Genomic DNA, 4,935 nt, shown 5'->3' on the forward strand with positions numbered 1-4,935 from the left:
TCTTTTTCCATCCCCTTACTTTCAGTCTGTATGTGTCTCTAGGTCTGAAGTGGGTCTCTTGTAGACAGCATATATATGGGTCTTGTTTTTGTATCCATTCAGCCAATCTGTGTCTTTTGTTGGGAGCATTTAGTCCATTTACATTTAAGGTAATTATCGATATGTATGTTCCTATTCCCATTTTCTTAATTGTTTTGGGTTTGTTATTGTAGGTCTTTTCCTTCTGTTGTGTTTCTTGCCTAGAGAAGTTCCTTTAGCATTTGTTGTAAAGCTGGTTTGGTGGTGCTGAACTCTCTCAGCTTTTGCTTGTCTGTAAAGGTTTTAATTTCTCCATCAAATCTGAATGAGATCCTTGCTGGGTAGAGTAATCTTGGTTGCAGGTTTTTCTCCTTCATCACTTTAATTATGTCCTGCCACTCCCTTCTGGCTTGTAGAGTTTCTGCTGAGAGATCAGCTGTTATCCTGATGGGGATTCCCTTGTGTGTTATTTGTTGTTTTTGCCTTGCTGCTTTTAATATGATTTCTTTGTGTTTAATTTTTGACAGTTTGATTAATATGTGTCTTGGCGTATTCCTCCTTGGATTTATTCTGTATGGGGCTCTCTGTGCCTCCTGGACTTGATTAACTATTTCCTTTCCCATATTAGGGAAGTTTTCAACTATAATCTCTTCAAATATTTTCTCAGTCCCTTTCTTTTTCTCTTCTTCTTCTGCAACCCCTATAATTTGAATGTTGGTGCGTTTAATGTTGTCCCAGAGGTCTCTGAGACTGTCCTCTGTTCTTTTCATTCTTTTTTCTTTATTTTGCTCTGCAGCAGTTATTTCCACTATTTTATCTTCCACCTCACTTATCCGTTCTTCTGCCTCAGTTATTCTGCTATTGATCCCATCTAGAGTATTTTTTATTTCATTTATTGTGTTTTTAATCGATGCTTGATTCATCTTTAGTTCTTCTAGGTCCTTGTTAACTGTTTCGTGCATTTTGTCTATTCTATTTCCAAGATTTTGGATCTGGGAAATAGAATCTTGGATCATCTTTACCATCATTATTCTGAATTCTTTTTCAGGTAGACTGCCTATTACCTCTTCATTTGTTAGGTCTGGTGGGTTTTTATCTTGCTCCTTCTCCTGCTGTGTGCTTTTCTGTCTTCTCATTTTGCTTATGTTACTGTGTTTGGGGTCTCCTTTTTGCAGACTGCAGGTTCGTAGTTCCCGTTGTTTTTGGTGTGTGTCCCCAGTGGCTAAGGTTGGTTTAGTGGGTTGTGTAGGCTTCCTGGTGGAGGGGACTAGTGCCTGTGTTCTGGTGGGTGAGGCTGGATCTTGTCTTTCTGGTGGGCAGGTCCGCGTCTGGTGGTGTGTTTTTGGGTGTCTGCAGACTTTTTATGATTTTAGGCCACCTCTCTGCTAATGGGTGGCGTTGTGTTCCTGTCTTGCTAGTTGTTTGGCATAGGGTGTCCAGCACTGTAGCTTGCTGGTGATTGAGTGAAGCTGGGTGCTGGTGTTGAGATGGAGATCTCTGGAAGATTTTCGCCGTTTGATATTATGTGGAGCTGGGAGGTCTCTTGTGGACCAGTGTCCTGAAGTTGGCTCTCCCACCTCAGAGGCACAGCACTGACTCCTGGCTCCTCAATTTGGGATGATTTGTTGTCCATTCATGTATTCCACAGATGCAGGGTACATCAAGTTGATTGTGGAGCTTTAATCCACTGCTTCTGAGGCTGCTGGGAGAGGTTTCCCTTTCTCTTCTTTGTTCTCACAGCTCCTGGGTCTCAGCTTTGGATTTGGCCCCGCCTCTGCGTGTTGGTCGCCGGAGGGCGTCTGTTCTTCGCTCAGACACGACAGGTTTAAAGGAGCAGCCTCTTCGGGGACTCTGGCTCACTCAGGCCGGGCGGGAGGGAGGGGCACGGAGTGCGGGGCAAGCCTGCAGCGGCAGAGGTAGGCGTGACGTTGCACCAGCCCGAGGCGCGCCGTGCGTTCTCCCAGGGAAGCCGCCCCTGGATCCCGGGACCCCGGCAGTGGCGGGCTGCACAGGCTCCCGGAAGGGCGGTGTGGACAGTGACCTGCGCTCACACACAGGCTTCTTGGCGGCGGCAGCAGCAGCCCCAGCGTCCCACGCCCGTCACTGGGCTCCGCGCTCTCAGTCGTGACTCACGCCCATCTGTGGAGCCCCTTTAAGCAGCAATCTTAAACCCCTCTCCTCGCGCACCAGGAAACCAAGAGGGAAGAAAAAGTCTCTTGCCTCTTCGGCAGCTCCAGAGTTTTCCCGGACTCCCTGCCAGCTAGCTGTGGCTCATTAGCCCCCTTCCGGCTGAGTTCTCGCCGCCAGCCCCAGTCCTCTCCCTGCGCTCCGACCGAAGCCCGAGCCTCAGCTTCCAGCGCCGCCTGCCCCGGCGGGCGAGCAGATAAGCCTCTCGGGCTGGTGAGTGCCGCTCGGCACCGATCCTCTGTGCGGGAATCTCTCCGCTTTGCCCTACCCAGGTATGTGGGGAGTTTCTTGCCTTTTGGGAGGTCTGAGGTTTTCTGCCAGCGTTCAGTAGGTGTTCTGTAGGAGTTGTTCCACGTGTAGCTGTATTTCTGGTGTATCCGTGGGGAGGACGGTGATCTCCGCGTCTTACTCTTCCACCATCTTACCCGGAAGTCCTGTTTCCTGTTTCTTAAGGTGGGATTGTATTGCTATAAACTTCCCTCTTAGAACTGCTTTTGCTGTATCCCATAGGTTTTGGGTTGTCGTGTCTCCACTGTCATTTGTTTCTAGGTATTTTTTTATTTCCTCTTTGATTTCTTCAGTGATCACTTGGTTATTAAGTAGTGTATTATTTAGCCTCCATGTGTTTGTATTTTTTACAGCTCTTTTCCTGTAATTTATATCTAGTCTCATAGTGTTCTGGTCGGAAAAGATACTTGATACAATTTCAATTTTCTTAAATTTACCAAGGCTTGATTTGTGACCCAAGATATGATCTATCCTGGAGAATGTTCCAGGAGCACTTGAGAAAAATGTGTATTCTGTTGTTTTTGGATGGAATGTCCTATAAATATCAATTAAGTCCATCTTGTTTAATGTATCATTTAAAGCTTGTGTTTCCTTATTTATTTTCATTTTGGATGATCTGTCCATTGGTGAAAGTGGGGTGTTGAAGTCACCTACTATGAATTTGTTACTGTCGATTTCCCCTTTTATGGCTGTTAGTATTTGCCTTATGTATTGAGGTGCTCCTATGTTGGGTACATAAATATTTACAATTGTTATATCTTCTTCTTGGATCAATCCCTTGATCATTATGTAGTGTCCTTCTTTGTCTCTTTTAGTAGTCTTTATTTTAAAGTCTATTTTGTCTGATATGAGAATTGCTACTCCAGCTTTCTTTTGATTTCCATTTGCATGGAATATCTTTTTCCATCCCCTTTCAGTCTGTATGTATGTCTAGGTCTGAAGTGGGTCTCTTTTAGACAGTATATATATGGGTCTTGCTTTTGTATCCATTCAGCCAATCTGTGTCCTTTGGTGGGAACATTTAGTCCATTTACATTTAAGGTAATTATCAATATGTATGTTCCTATTCCCATTTTCTTAATTATTTTGGGTTCGTTATTGTAGGTCTTTTACTTCTGTTGTTTTTCTTGCCTAGAGAAGTTCCTTTAGCATTTGTTGTAAAGCTGGTTTGGTGTTGCTGAACTCTCTCAGCTTTTGCTTGTCTGTGAAGGTTTTAATTTTTCCATCAACACTGAATGAGATCCTTGCTGGGTAGAGTAATCTTGGTTGCAGGTTTTTCTCCTTCATCATTTTAAATATGTCCTGCTAGTCCCTTCTGGCTTGTAGAGTTTCTGCTGAAAGTTCAGCTGTTAACCTCTTGGGGATTCCCTTGTGTGTTTTTTGTTGTTTTTCCCTTGCTGCTTTTAATATGTTTTCTTTGTATTTAATTTTTGACAGGTTGATTAATATGTGTCTTGGCATATTTCTCCTTGGACTTATTCTGTATGGGACTCTCTGTGCCTCCTGGACTTGATTAACTCTTTCCTTTCCCATATTAGGGAAGTTTTCATCTATAATCTCTTCAAATATTTTCTCAGTCCCTTTCTTTTTCTCTTCTTCTTCTGCAACCCCTATAATTCGAATGTTGGTGCGTTTAATGTTGTCCCAGAGGTCTCTGAGACTGTCCTCAGTTCATTTCATTCTTTTTTCTTTATTCTGCTCTGAAGCAGTTTTTTCCTCTATTTTATCTTCCACCTCACTTATCCATTCTTCTGTCTCAGTTACTCTGCTATTCATCCCATCTAGAGTATTTTTAATTTCATTTATTGTGTTGCTCATCGTTGCTTGATTCATCTTTAGTTTTTCTAGGCCCTTGTTAAATGTTTCTTGCATTTTGTCTATTCTATTTCCAATATTTTGGATCATCTTTACTGTCATTATTCTGAATTATTTTTTACGCAGACCGCCTATTTTCCTCTTCATTTGTCAGGTCTGGTGGGTTTTCATCTTGCTCCTTCACCTGCAGTGTTTTTCTGTCTTCTCATTTTGCTTATCTTACTGTGTTTGGGTGTCTCCTTTTTGCAGGCTGCACGTTGATAGTTCCCATTGTTTTTGCTCTCTGTCCCCAGTGGCTAAGGTTGCTTCAGTGGCTTCTGTAGGCTTCCTGGTGGAGGGGACTAGTGCCTGTGTTCTGGTGGATGAGGCTGGGTCCTGTCTGGAGGACAGGTACACGTCTGGTGGTGTGTTTTGGGGTGTCTGTAGCCTTATTATTATTTTAGGCAGCCTCTCTGCTAATGGGTGTGGTTGTGTTCCTGTCTTGCTAGTTGTTTGGCATAGGGTGACCAGCACTGTAGCTTGCTGGTCGTTGAGTGAAGCTGGGTGCTGGTGTTGAGATGGAGATCTCTGGGAGTTTTTCTCCATTTGATATTATGTGGAGCTGGGAGGTCTCTTTTGGACCAGTAT

Source organism: Mesoplodon bidens, assembly GCF_964165515.1.
Source record: "Mesoplodon bidens genome assembly, chromosome: 2".
In the NCBI taxonomy this organism is placed as follows: Eukaryota; Metazoa; Chordata; class Mammalia; order Artiodactyla; family Ziphiidae; genus Mesoplodon; species Mesoplodon bidens.